We start from the raw sequence: 13,778 nt of genomic DNA, 5'->3' as shown, positions 1-13,778 counted from the left end.
TGGTTAGGTCTGACTGCCTTTTCTAATTGTCAGGTTTTTTCTTTTCCCATGGTGACATTTTGAAATTATTTTTGAATAATGAAAAACTTCGTCAGAGAACATGAGTGCTGCAGACAGTGTTTTAAGATAGGCTAGAGCAGAGGGAGTGTAACGCTGCTTTTCCTTGACAACTAACTTGTCCGAACAAGCAGTGGATAACTGCCTGGACTTGTCTGTTGGCCAAATACAGCTTCTCAGCAACCATGGCACCTTGTAAAAATTCCAGCAACGTTTAAATCTAGATATTGGTGTGACGGTGGATTTTCGAGATGACCTTGTTATCTCTCTAGAGCATAAAGCTCAAGGTCTAGTGAGGGACAGCTGAGAAGCCACCAGAATTTTGCAAAGCCTGCTCACCTCTTTTTAGTGCTGGGATTTCAAGGCAAACAGAAATCTGTTTCCAGTGGAGTCAAGAATGTCCTGCAGCAGGCAAAGTCAGATATCTGCTCTTTTCCACCCAACACCCCAATTCACTAGCCAGCTAATTTCATTATTAGGAGAAAACTCCATCTACACAAAAATGCAAGAGGATGGAATTGAATGGCTACTAAACAGCTCAACTACTGATGCTCAACCTTGTCCTCATGCAGACTACCCAAAAACCATTTAATTCCAATGCAAATGTATTTTACTGAACTGAAGTCAAACAAAACCAAACAGTTTATGTAGTTCTCACCAAGCTATCACATTATTGATCCTCATCTTATGCACAGCATCATTTTGCTATGGCTGTGTAGAAACTGAAGAGTTTTTTAAAATTAGCAATACATTTTCTGCAGTCCCAGACTTGCCAAATTCATAACTATGACTTTCTTTTTCCACTTCTCTACCAATAAGCATCTTGTGACCAATGACCTTGAGTCTGAGATTATTTAAATAATAATTTCCCTTACTGATTCATTAACTGCTAAGGATAAAAAACCCCCAACAGTTTCTGTCTAGATTTTTTATCAGTCTTCAAGGACAATCTTATCTCTTTTTCTCCAAGAGACTAATCTTGAGTTAAGGGAGATTGCAAGTAGGTAAAATTTGCTGTCTGTGCTAGCTTAGGGAAAGAGGGGGATATTTGCTGATATGCAGCGCTGCAACACTTGTTTGTCACTAATGCAGTTAGTGTTGCTATGTGATCAACATACATCATTATTTTCTTGTGCTTGATAATTCAGGACAAGTATAATTAAAAAGTTTTACTTGAAGGATGAGTAATAAGCTTCTATAGTTATGAGTGCTGACTTCTCCATTATTTGAGGGTTGTAAAAAGAAAAGGAGATGTCACTACACCTGTCTACTTTACTTATAATGCTACAGAAAATATCTGGAGCAGTTAAGGCCCAGCTGCCTTAACTGGAGATACTCACTTTACATTGTGGTTAACAAACAGTGTATGAAACCCTTTTTAATATAAATTCAGATTCTAACTGTAGACATTTCACTGTTTAATGCTTACAAGCTAAATTATTTCCTGAGATGGATCTGGTCCACCTATAGACACATGTGCCAGAGGAAGGGTGGGCCCCTATGCTGCAGGACTGCCCAACTCAAGTGAATAGACAGACCACTAAAACACTTCAATTTCTCATTTTTGTTACTCACTGTAATTTTTTTCCCCAACATGTCCTACTTACTCTTTCCTGGCAGCTGCCTATTCAGCATTCAGCACATACACAATATGGTCCTTGCCAGATGCTGATCAGTGGCCAGGGATTGTCAGGTCTCATCTCCGAGCCATTTTCTCCTAACCAGATAGAATAATCTCATACTGTCTATGAACTGCTCCCAGACAAAAAAAAGAAATTAATTGAGAGCAACCCTCCAGGGCGTTGCACTGTGCTGATGTATCCTTTCTGAAGCCTTAGGCTGCATCTCTATTACTGTGACATAAAGCTGGGATCCGTTGTGTGCTGCAGATTGTCAGGCACCTTATGGTAAAAGGACAGAGGAAGAAAGATGCTGAAATGCAGATGGAGCACGTGTTGCTTAATGTGGCTTTCTGCCAGGGCTGCCTGCTGCCGCTGTGACCCCTCGTGCCAGACAGTGGGTCAGTACAATTCTGTACAAACACAAGAGAAAGAATTTTGTTGCTTTCTTGGAATGCTTGTTGTGTAAGAAAAAGCACAGTGATAAGAAATCCTCCATCAGCACCTCCACCAGAAATTCGTACCAGAAATGACAGTCAGGTTCTACTAAGTGAAAAGCAGATGCAGCCTTCCTGGGAGCAAGTTTGGACAGACAGGCAGGAATCAAGAGCATGGCTCGTAGCAGCAGTGGGCACCCAAAAACCACACGCAGTGCTGTTGCAGTTGTTTAACAAGGAACACTAAACTCTCCTTGCTGTCCAGCTTGTGTTTTCCTGGTGTGCAGGAGCCATGTTTGAGCTTCCCAGGGCTGCACTGCCCTTCCCAACAACCCCAGTTACTCTGCAGGTTGGGTGGCGTGGCAGGTGTTCTACAGCTTCACCTGGGTGCACACCCTGGGCTGTGGTGTCTTATCACAGAATCACAGAATTTTCTGATTTGGAAGGGAACCCAAAAGGATCGTCAAAGTCCAGCTCCTGGCCCTGCACAGGACACCTCCAAGAATCACACCATGTGCCATGTGGGTGCTTTGGATACATGATCATCAGTTTTTTACATTTCCATAACTTCAGATGTTAATTTTGAAAAATGTAAAATTACTTCAGGTGTACTGGAAAAGAGGGTCTCAATTTTTTTTTATTTTTCTGGCAGTTGTTCATGAGCTCTTACCTCCCTCCCACAGGCACTCAGTCCAGGTGTGTCTGCTCTCCAGCACATTAACTACAGCTGCTTCAAAACCACCTGGAGGTGGAATAATCCCACATCATAAAACAGCAGCTCTTCTACTTTTGTTTAATTGGTGTATTAATTCCTTCATCCATCTGGGAGACATTGGTAATCTGTCTGCCCAAATCTGATTCCTATTTAGTAGCAGTGCAGTCAGCCACAAGCACAATTAAACAAAAGAATAGTGTATGCCTTCTGAAGGGAAGCCAACTGGCAAAAAGATAAACCAATTATTTTGAACTTCTGCTCAATATATAACACAGAATTAAAGGGTTGGGTGTTTTTTCCCACTCTAGTCTTCTGTTTAGTCCTCACTTTTGAAAGAAGCTCATGGAACAAGTCTAAAGAACTAAAAGGGAGAAATCTCAGGAAAAGACTCCTCTTACTGTCAAATAGTTTTTGTAAAGCACATCACTGAGTGAAGAAACAGGCCTTTCTTCTTAAGCAGGGGTGAAGTATGTGACTAGGTTGTGACCAAATCCTGCTTTACTAAACTGTGAAAATTAAACAATCCAGTGATCTCTCCTTTCCTAGAAATACTTGATTGTATGTAATTAGATCAGAAAACCCCCTGTATAATCATGCTCATCTGCCTTATGTAATCAAACTAGGATGATGCCAATTCAGTTTAGAGTTTTTCTTTTAATTCAGTGCTCATTTGCCATTAAATGTGCTGTTCAATCCAGCACAAAAAACCATTTCTGTTCAAGGGAGTGGCCCAGAAGGGTGTGTGGGGTGTGCACAGGCTAATAGGACTCATGTGAAACACTGAGGTATCTTTCATTCTGAAACTGAAATGTATTCAGGGACAACCTAGATCCAGGAGAGCTGAGAGCAAACACAGCATGCAATCCAAATCCAGTCTGTTTGGAATGATACGCATGGAGAGAACTACACCTAATGATGAGGTCAGGTCTGAAGTACTATTCAGGTCAGGCTGCAGTCTAGGTTAGAGGAAGAAAAGACAAAAAATTATTTTAAGTGTCTGGCTGTTACTTGAACTGTTTGTTTCTAACAACAAAACCCAGAAGGGAATTTATTACACAACCAGCTTCTTAACTCAGACCCATTCTATGTACCTGATCATTTATCTCCCAGAATTGTCCCAGTCTTGCTGACCCGGTTGCCCACATCTCCTCTGCATGCTCCATACTTGCTTTCTAGCTGCCTGTTATACAAAGAATATATGCTTTGCTTTGGGTCACAGGATCTATAACAACCTTCCTTGCAGACCGTCTTGTGGTCCGCTCCACAGTTTAATGTTTGGGTGATGCAGTCTTACTGATTGGTGTGTGATTTTACTTGACACAGGATGAACCATCCATTCCTGACAAAAGCCTCAGCCCTCTTCCTTTCCTAATACAGTTGATTTACTGATGAATTACAAAGTCACCTTTCTGCTGGCTCTCTATGTTTGACAGCAGAGCTTCTTCAGTACTACTTTTAGCATATAGTTGTAGCACATGCAGGTGAACAACAGTGCAAGTAACTAGACGAGTAGTTTAGAGCATTTACTGGAGGCATTAATATCTGGTGTAGCCTGACCTGAAACCCTCAAGGCAAGTTTGAGTAGTTTCCCTCCACTAGTTTGTTGCCATCACGAACATACCTCCTGAAATAAAGTGATTTTTCTTGCTAAGTAATCCTTATGAGAAACCACATTGCTTACCCAGTCTGTCTTTTTTTTTTTTTTTTTTTTGCCCACATGCCCTCTCTTGATTCAGGTGGATCCTGATCACAAGTCACCTCAGCACCCAGGAGCTGGTATGCAGTAACTTGTTGCCAAGTGAAAGAAATTTTTTACAGTGCCCAGTTGCCTGCCTGCAAGTTAGTACCTGTTTAAACACAAACATGAAACAACGGCATGTAAGTAAGGAGCACATTCATGACACAGAAACAGAAACAGAAACAGTTGTCTCTGTGGAGCAAGGGAATAGTAACCTCAACACAGCACTCAGCAGAGAACTGGGGTAGAACTGGGTGTCCCTGGGAGGAGTTTTGTGACCCACAGAGATGCAGCACAGTTCCACTGCAACAGCAATGATGGTTTACCTGCTTGTTCCGAGATGGGTTCCAAGGCCCTGGAACATGACAGTCACAGAAATCAAGGGAAAATGTCATGTTTTCCCCCTGGGTCAAAGGAAAAGCACTCACACATGTTTAACATTCTCACATCTGCAACAAGAAACACTAAGGAAGTGGAACTTTGGCATCCTGCAGTTCAGGTGCCAGACACTGGTTGGGATGACCAGCACTGTCTTGAGCTTTTTTTTTCACATTCACCTCTGATTTTCTCTGCTTTGCCTCTAACAGTGTTTTCTTCCCAGTACTTGCGTATTCCTGTATCCTTCCTTCCTGCATGTCATTTCTGCTTTTCAGATTTTGTTAATATTTCCACAGTGTATATATATATATATATATATATATATATATATATACACATATACATACACACTCTATAGCTATAAGAAATAGTTTCATACAAACAGCTCACAAACTATTTTGCAATTACTCTTATGTGTCCTGATTTTTGGTAGTTATATGTGAAAATGTTTGTAGAATTGGATCAATAAAGCATATAGCAAGAGGGTTTACTCCTTTTAAAAAGTGTTTTAATATCCATATATTTCACACTCTGCTTTTCTTCTTTTATTGTAGAATTTTAATTTTTCATAACTTCTACCTGAAAGCCAGCTGGTGGCAGTTTCCAATCTGTGGCATGCATTAGCCTGAGAAGGACTGTGATGGGGCCATCTGCACTAGAGACATTTGTATAAGTAAGAGGTAGTTCTTGTCCAAGTCCATTACTTGTTTTTTTTTACCAGATTTTTTTTTTTTAATTAAATATGAAACAGTAAACTTAAGGGAAATCCCCTACCGCAGCTGCCTTACCAATTGAAATCTCTTTCTAAGTACCAACGAGCAGTAAAGGTCAGGATAACATCCATTATCAGGAATGCAGCATTTGAAGAAAGGAACATGAATTTTGAAGGCTGTGTGTGCCACTAAACTTGTTTTTCTGTCACCTGCCCTGATTCCATTAGCCGGTCTGACAGTCAGCACTGCAGTTTCGGAGCCTTGGGACTCAGAGTCCCCGCCTCGCCGGCCTCGGCAGGAGGTTTGTTAGGGGAGTTTCGCTGCTGGTTGCGCCATCTGGTGCAGAAAAGGTTTTTTCTATCTACAGCGCCCAAAAAAGGCTCTTGGAATTAATGCATAAAAGTTGCACAAACCCATTGATGCCACTGGAAAAGCAGGACACAAACTAAGCTCTGCCTGCACATGATAAAGCCATGCAAAATACTATTCTGTGCTTTGTTCAGTTCGATTGAAGCATTAATATCTCGGTTATCTCTCGTCTCCACAAAAAGCAAATGCACGGACTTTTCGGTATTCCTTCATTCAGCTGGTTTTGCAATATCCATCCTAGCATCTTAGTTTAAATCACCTTTGTAGTTTAAAAATAATTTGGCAATTTCTTCCGCATTTGTTTGTGTACTTGGAGAGATATGCAGGCACTGGGCTTTGACTTCTGACCTACCTTATTTATCTTAACAACATGTTGTTCACCTATGAGCCAAGGCCGAAGGGTAGGACCCCTAGAGAGAAATACACCATGTAGTGCTACTCACAAGGGAAAAATCCCAAATCCACTGTTGTGGGACTTTAAGATATTAGTGCATCATGCCTTTGCTGTCTGAGGACAGGCTGCAGTTTGCTCACATAAGCAAAACAAGCCTCACACAAACATACCCTGAAATGTACTGCAGTGAGACATCTGAGAGCACAGATCTGGTTTTCATGCCAAAATACAGTTGCAAAAAGATTCTCAACTTTTCAAAAGATTTTTTCTCAATTTTCAAAAGATTTCAAAAACACTTATTTCCCCCCATATCTGTTGAAGACAGTCTGTTGGAATACAGACTATCATTTTTGGCAGGTAATTGCCAATCCTGATCTTTAATTCATTCAATGCAGAGGATATCACAATATCTAATTTCCTCTTTCTTATTGGATGGGGTATATGTAGAGCGGCAGGCCATCTTTGACTTGGGCCTGTCTTACCATCTCTCTGATCCTTAATCAGCCACATTATCTGCTCTGCTCAAGAAATACAGCAGTTGTGGGGCTTACTGAGCTGCACAGCCACACTAAAATGGTTGTGTTTAATGGCAAGATGATGAAGACTCAGCATGCATCCCTTTGTAAAGGGGTTGGTGGCATGGTACTTCAGAGACATCTGTTCCCAGCCATTTCTTCCATCCTCTTGCTGCCCCTTCTGTTATTTGTGCACCTATGTTATAAAGTGGATAAAGTGACCTAGCACACCTGAGAAATAATGCAATTTTTTTCTGTAGATCGATTCCCTGAGGCAGTCCCGAGCAGCTACACAGCAGCTGGCCCAGGACATCACTGGAATGGCAGCAGACAGGTAGGCAGGGGAAAGGTGGGTGAGATCTGCTTCAGCTATCTTAGCAGCATTACTGAGGAGGAAGATTACATTAAGCTTGGCTGATTTCAGGGCCCACCACTGCAGAGAGGTGTTCCATTCTCCTTCTTGTCTCCTCACTTACTGCTGCAAACTGATGGTGAGAACCTTTTTTTGAAGAAGTGTGGTGTTGGATTGCCTCAGCCTCCTTGTGTACTATTTGGTGATGCAGCTGAGCCCATCAAATACCTCACAGAAAGAATGCCCCAAGCTCATCTAATGCCCTGTTGAAACAATGGCCTTGCCAGGAGCTGTGCATTCCTAGCCAAGTATTTCTTTGAACTGGCTTTGGCTCCTTTGACCACAGATTTATCTGATTCAACAGCAGGATATTTACTTGTATTTTATGCTAGTATGTCAGCTTGCTTTATCAAGAACACATAAGACATCATAAGAAAGCAGCAGGGACACACAGCTGGAAGCAGAGAATTGGAGATGGAAATGGGAAATAACTCCTTCTGAAGGCAGGGAGCCGTTCAGTGGTCTTTTCTTTGTCATCTAACCTTACCTTGAATGTTATCTCCTGTATCAGTCCCCTGGGTTGATAAACCAGTTAGAACTGTGACCATATTCACAGAAGTTTTCCTCAGGTGTTACTCAGGGAAAAGCAAAGAGTAAATGTTATCACTGATAATTACTTCAGCTCCCCAAAGCCAGCTTTTCCTGTGTTGCAAAAGAGTCTAAAGGTTTGCAAGATGAGTTGTGTTGATACTAGCAAAGAAGGCACTTCTGATGGTAATTTGCAGGCCGTTGTGTTTTATAACTCATTTGCTCTTAACTTCAAACTGAAAGTGTTCTTTTCTGTGGAAGCTGATGTAAAAATACAAGACCTCACTCCCTTCTGCTGTTGTTGGGACTTTGTGACAAAAGTTACTGCCTTTGCAACACAATTAATGTTGGAGGGATTGTTGGAAATGATACAACTTCTAACATTTTTTATGTAACTTTAGTCAGGGTTTTTTTATCTTTGCCCAGGGGGAGAGGAATTGAAGTTTCTCTTCAAAAGACGCTGTTCACAGGGTGGGTCTGATGAGCTCAACATCTACAGACTGGGAGTAGCCAGAAGATGCACAGGAGACTAGGGAACATTAAGGAACATGACCCGCCCCGGTGAGGTAGGAGACACCTGGTCAGGGAAAAGTTCGCTAAGAGAACCGAAGAATGAGGACCAAATTAGCATCGAAGGCAAAGGGATCAATAATCAGTAGGAAACAGAATACTAAGATTTGTGTAATTTAAGACCAATGAACGTGAATTTATTTGGGATTAGTTTGTGTAAATATATGAAATGTGTGGTGGAAAACCATTTGTGATGGAATGATTTTCACTGCACAACCCGCACATGTGTAGATGAAGTAATTTCTATTGCACATCCAGGCCGAAATAACATCCTGGCCAGAATAAAGTACTGCCTTGATCCTCTAACAGTGCAGAGATGTTGGAGAGTTTCTGTTTTTCCTGCAGTCTCGGTGACAGGATTGCTACCCACACCTCAGTTCTCACTCTGGCATAACTGATACCCCAAGGACTGTATCCAAGGGAGACCAGGGCATGGGCACACATTCCTTTTTGCTGACACAGGCAGGAAAAGGACCATCAGCTCTGGAAAAACAGAAGCCTGAAGCAGCTGGGGAGCAGTACTTGTACACACCACTGGCAACCTCTGCACGAGTCCTTTTGGTTCATGCAGCCATACAATTATTTCATGCAACACTAAAACGATGACTGCACTAAAACAAAGACAACTGTATGGTTTTATCTATGTTTTATATATGCATACCAGCTTTCAATTTTGACTAGATTCTGGTTCCAGTTGCCAATGCAAGCAGTCCCTCTTTAGGGCCCAGTGTCTCTGGCTTCTACTACAATCCAATCCTGCCAAACCACTTTTGCAGCAAGGTCTTTACGTAAGTTTTTCTTCATCTCAGTCATTCCTAGCACCCCAAATTTAAATCTCATTAGACAATAATGGCATCACATCATAAAATAATTCCCTCAGACATCTTTGCATACACTGATTTACATTCACTTTTTAAAAGAAGCTCCAAAGATGAGGGGACTTGCTTACTGTACTTTTACACTCAATGAAAATGCCAAGAATACTTAACTTGAAGGCATTTAAATCCTGGCTTGCTTAGGGACAAGTAACTGATTAGAAAATTAACCAGCCTTTATAAATAATATCCCAGTGATTTGTGATTTATGTAACACCCAGTGAATTACTATAGGTCATCAAAGAAGCAGAAACAGATGATGTAGCACAGACTGGTTCAACTAAATAAAGCACACTGAAAAATAGGATCAACATCCAAATTACGTTCCAAAATCTTCACTTTATACGGGGTACACGGGGAATAGAGAACTGCCAGTCCGCAGGAGGCTGCAGAGGCTGGAAGCAAGCCACTGAGGCTCAGAGCCAGTCTCCCAAAGACTTCAAGATCATTTAAAGACTCATAAATATGTTGAGTGCTTAAGAACCTCTTTGAGGGCTTCCGTCTGAGAGGCTGGTAGCTGTACATGATAAGAGTGTTTTCTCACCATTTCGTTTATGTGTGACACTTCCTCCTTCAAAACCTGTCTTCTGAGTCCGGGCGTGCGGACGTTACATCCGGACCATGGAAAGAATATGAGGCGCCTCCCGCCCCGCTCCGCCCCGCTCCCCTCGATCCTGTTTCTAGCCGTGTGGTGTCACCCTTCCCCCTTTTCCCAGCACGGAAACTTGCCTGCCCGCACAGGAAGGCTCTACAGCCAGTCGTGGCTATTCTGCCTAGCAAAGGGCCATATAATCTTCCCAATTCAGACAGATCAAGGGGCAGAAGCAAAAGCCCAAGCTGGGTCCATGGGGAGACACGGGACTTGTGCCTTTAAGCAGGAACGTGATGTTCCACGGCTGCTGCCATCTCATATAAGCTGTGCTAGGAGCATATCTTCAACTACATCTGCTAATTTCTCAAAGTTTCTGAATTTAAATTTCTGTCTTCAGCATCCAAGATTTTGAACGACATCCAAATACTGAGGGTCTGGTTCTGTAAACTTGCATCTATTTCTATAAAACCAACTTGGTGCAGGTGCTCAGCAATCCCAGCTCAGTGCCAACCTCCCACATGTCCATTCACACTGCTGTCAGCTGGAACTCTTTGAGACTGTAGGTTTAGAGGTATAGAATGAAGGTTTACATGTCCATCCCAATAGAGACAAAGTCATTAATGAACTGGAAAATGCTCTGTGGAAAAGTTTTGCTTAGACTTTGAGAAAAAAAAAATCTCACCGTACCTCTGGGGAATGATACTAGCTGAAAAACATTGGTACATTGTTAATCCTGATCAGAAGGACCACCTTAACAGTCAGAAAAGCAAGACTATGTGTTTTCAGAAATGTATCATAATTTCCTGGAGGGCGTATGATCACAACTGTCAGTTTCTTCTCTCAACTGGATTAAGAAATAGGAAACCAGTTTCTGACTAACCACCACAAGAGATGCACTTAACAAGTAAACCACTCTGGATGCCAGACCTTAATATTGCTTTGGACTCTCTGGAGAGAAACATGTATTTCACAACAATTGATGCTGTACAATAGGAGCTGGAGAGGCTTTTTCCATTCAGCTCAAAGACAGAATCTTGATTAAGAAGATCTTAATTCAAGTTTTTTATACACATCTTTGGTGTATTGTAAAACAAAACCCATTCAGTCACTGTAGTTAGAAAATAAAATGCACAAATGGTTTCTTTTCCCCAGAGAGTAAGGAGGATTAAAAACATTGTGGGCAGAGTAAGGAAACAGAACAAGGACTCAGTTTCTTGGTTGAGTAGGATACCAAATCTAGTTGGAGACAAAAAAAATGTCAAACTTGTCAATTATGCAGCTTCCTTCCTGGAAGTGCTGAGCAAATGCCATTCTCTATCAAGTTCTCTTGAAAGGGAAGAAGTTCACACTGACAAATCTGGCCCTGTTGTGGCGTTAAGCATCTAAATGCTTAACTCAACAATTAGCTACCCAATTGTGGAGTTAAGCATCTAAACTTAGACCTTATATTTAAAAACCTGCCTAGATGTGTATGTGCTATTTACTCCTCTCAGTTGTTTCTTAATCCATTGTCTCACTTTTTTTTTTCCCTTTAATCACAACCACCTCTATTCTACGGTCTCAGTATCCATGATTATTCCATGTACTTCAGAACACACCTTCTTTAAACGAGTTTGTTTCTCAGTCTCTGCTTAGTAAGAAAGTAAAGCACAACAGTTTTTTGTGCCAAGATCATTAAAAATTACATTTTTATGCTCTGCTTCAACCAGAGATCTCCTCCCTGCACTTCCTGAATGAGACACAGCCATCTATGGTTCTAAAAATAATCCTGCTCTTTTCTGCAGACACACTGCTTAGCCTGCTTGTGCATCCTGCATGTGCGTGTTACCCACACAGCCGTGCTGGACTTCTTGGAGCTCCTTGAATATAACCACATGCCTTCAAATGAATGGTTTGTATTCATGTTCCAGTGAAGCCACAGATCAGAAGTCATCTTTGCAATGCCAATCCTCCAAGCAGCCTTTGGATTGTTCCCCCTACTTGCTTCTAAATATGTAATTTACTTTAATTACACTGTGTTTCATCTTCCCCTGTCTGTTCCTGCCTATCCATTATAAAGGCAGCACATTGTGCCTGTTTGATACTGAGCAAGTGCAGCTGGGAAGGCATGTGCAACTCCTGAGCTGACTAATTACCTCTTAATTCAGGTTAACCTAACTTCTCCTGTATTTTAGGCAAATAAGCTTTTCTGGATTGGAAGGCGGACAAGGGCCCCTACGTAAGAAATCAGCAACAGTGGGGGAGGTCAATGTATTTATGTGAGCAATGATAGAATTTCTGTCTCAATTCCACAATTCCATAAACTGTATCATAACTATACAGAAAGGACAGACTGGAACAGTAAAGGGAGCTTACTTATGCATCTGCTAAAGGGAAATGTCAAAGATTAAAACTGGAAAATATTAGAAACTGCGTGGCAACTAAAATAATGAAAAGGGATCACATTTCCCCCTTCTTTAGTCCTTTTACTGTAGACTGTAACCCCTTGGGCTGGATTCCCTATTGCTGACTGGACACTGCAGCTACACAAGGCAATGGAGTATGTTCCACTCCCCAGGGTCACAGAATCATAGAGCAGAATCGTTAGGTGCATTAGACTTTCAGGTTGTTTTACACACAGAAGGAAGACAGGAGAACGATCCATGTCAGTTGATGTAAGCAGAAACAGCAACTTCAGTGAGACAAGCCCTACAGGGAGAGGTGATATGTTTTCATTGGACCAGCTGATACAGCTGAAAAAAAGCAGAGCAGCTTTCAGGAACACAAACCCCCCTTCACCAAGCCCAGCAGCACTGGAGCAGGGGAGAAGCAACAATAGCTCCCTTCTCTCAAGGAAGGTTAATCACTGCTGTGGAACAAGCTTGGCAAAGATCTTATACTGTCTGAATCCACCTTTTTTAAATTCAATTTTATATTATACTTTTTTTTTTTTCAATTTTGTACTATTAAAAATGACTAAATTTGTCAACTACTACAGCACGGTAAGAATGCAAACAACTTAGTTCTTGCATTCTCTTCAATATCTGCTTGGAGACGAACCCACACCTCTCCCTTCTGCTTAGCACAGGCCTGTTTGGTAAGATGTCTCTGTGTCTTACAGTAGGATTTCTCATCACCCAAGATTATATCAGCTTCTGCTGATCGTTTTTCCCTTTATGTTCTTAGCCCTCTGCAGCTGACATCCCAATCATCTTTGCAACAACTGAGCTGTCAAATGGAAGGCTGACACTGTGATCAGAGGGAGAGCAGCTGCAGGAAGAAAGTGAATTTGTAGGAAGCAGAAAAGCTTCTTTTCAGTTCTTTTCAGCTGCTTGATTGTAACAGTAGAAAAACAAAGAGCTGCATCTTCAAAATTAGAAGAGTGAAATTCTTTTGTAAAATGTAACATATTTTCACGATATATACACAATAGCCTTTCATTTATTAAAATAATTTTCCTTTTTGTTTTCTCATTACCAGGGAATTTGGGTTTTGAAAACCTCTAAAATAAAATTTTAAGAGGGAAAAAACCCGTAACACAAACAAACACCAGCAAGTCTTTAATCCAAACTCTGTTTCTTTCATAATCTAGGTAAGACATAACTATTTAACTGGAAGAAAAAGTGACATCTCCGAATTACCTTAGCCTGCAAGCCCACTGTTAAAAGCAGGAACATAAAAAGCAGAAGTTAAAAAGCTCTCACCAATCAGTGAGCCCTTTTTCTTTCCCAAACACATTGGAGAATTTCAGGGCAGATGTTTGTTAGTCACTGCTAAGCACCTGAACAGTGTGCCAGTGTCCAGTACTGCTCAAGGGCAGACCTCTCCTCAGCAGCCCAACTGTACCGATATATACGGCCAGCTATCAAATCCAACATTTTTGATAG

General features: G+C 41.4%; 2 long non-coding RNA genes across 2 annotated transcripts; one reads left to right on the top strand and one right to left on the bottom strand.

Moving 5' to 3' along the window:
- Positions 1-4,645: 4,645 nt before the first annotated feature.
- On the bottom strand, positions 4,646-9,917 carry LOC137473986 (uncharacterized). The gene is made up of 2 exons (XR_010999094.1): positions 9,865-9,917; positions 4,646-4,675 (listed from the first exon to the last, which is right to left on the bottom strand). It is a non-coding gene; the product is annotated as an uncharacterized lncRNA (long non-coding RNA).
- Positions 7,185-13,271, top strand: LOC137473984 (uncharacterized). The gene is made up of 2 exons (XR_010999092.1): positions 7,185-7,269; positions 13,088-13,271. It is a non-coding gene; the product is annotated as an uncharacterized lncRNA (long non-coding RNA).
- Positions 13,272-13,778: the final 507 nt, after the last annotated feature.

The sequence above is a fragment of the Anomalospiza imberbis genome, chromosome 5 (assembly GCF_031753505.1).
Source record: "Anomalospiza imberbis isolate Cuckoo-Finch-1a 21T00152 chromosome 5, ASM3175350v1, whole genome shotgun sequence".
Classification (NCBI taxonomy): domain Eukaryota; kingdom Metazoa; phylum Chordata; class Aves; order Passeriformes; family Viduidae; genus Anomalospiza; species Anomalospiza imberbis.
This window is presented reverse-complemented; position numbering and strand designations above follow the sequence as displayed.